This window comes from Haliaeetus leucocephalus, unplaced genomic scaffold (assembly GCF_000737465.1).
Source record: "Haliaeetus leucocephalus isolate CR32 unplaced genomic scaffold, Haliaeetus_leucocephalus-4.0 Scaffold506, whole genome shotgun sequence".
In the NCBI taxonomy this organism is placed as follows: Eukaryota; Metazoa; Chordata; class Aves; order Accipitriformes; family Accipitridae; genus Haliaeetus; species Haliaeetus leucocephalus.
The window spans coordinates 6,301,285-6,301,630 of NW_010972942.1; positions in this window are offsets into that span (position 1 = coordinate 6,301,285).

The following is a 346-nucleotide window of genomic DNA, read 5'->3' on the forward strand; positions in this document are numbered from 1 at the left end:
GCCGGTTCCGCGCCGCCGCCGCCGCCGCCTGCGGAGCGCGGCCGCCCCGGCTGCCTTTCGCCCGGGCGGGAAGGTTGACTTCAGACCGCGCAAGCCTCGCTGCAGTTAAACCAATGAGCTCGGGACAAGAGAATAGCTGCGGTTTGCATTACAAAAACAAAAACAAAACCCGAAGGGGAGGAAAGGAGGAAAAAAAAAAGGGGCAGCAGAAAAAGGGGAGTGAGGAGGAGAGAGGGCGCGGGAGCGGCAGCGTGCCCCCAGGCACTGCCTGGGCAGACCCACAAGGCTGAGCAAACAGGCGGCGGGGCTGGCGGCAGCCTCCCTCCGCCGCCGCTTTGTCTTGCCC